Here is a 262-nt window from a genome sequence, read left to right on the forward strand (position 1 = left end):
TCATGCTCTGGGTCATTTTTTATGCATCACATGATCCCTAGGAATCATAATCAGAGTTTAGCCTCATGTAGCATTGCAGAAATACAGATTAGGATACAGAAAAAGCCATATCACATTTGATGGGTATGAATGTACAGCCAACTTCACACACAGTGTAAATGACATATATCCTGTCTATTTCAAATTTGGAGGGCAATATCAGAGGACCACAGCTATGAGACACATCCATGTTGCCAACATGGTCATTGCAGCAAATGACCCA

Source organism: Pleurodeles waltl, chromosome 3_1, assembly GCF_031143425.1.
Source record: "Pleurodeles waltl isolate 20211129_DDA chromosome 3_1, aPleWal1.hap1.20221129, whole genome shotgun sequence".
Taxonomy (NCBI): domain Eukaryota; kingdom Metazoa; phylum Chordata; class Amphibia; order Caudata; family Salamandridae; genus Pleurodeles; species Pleurodeles waltl.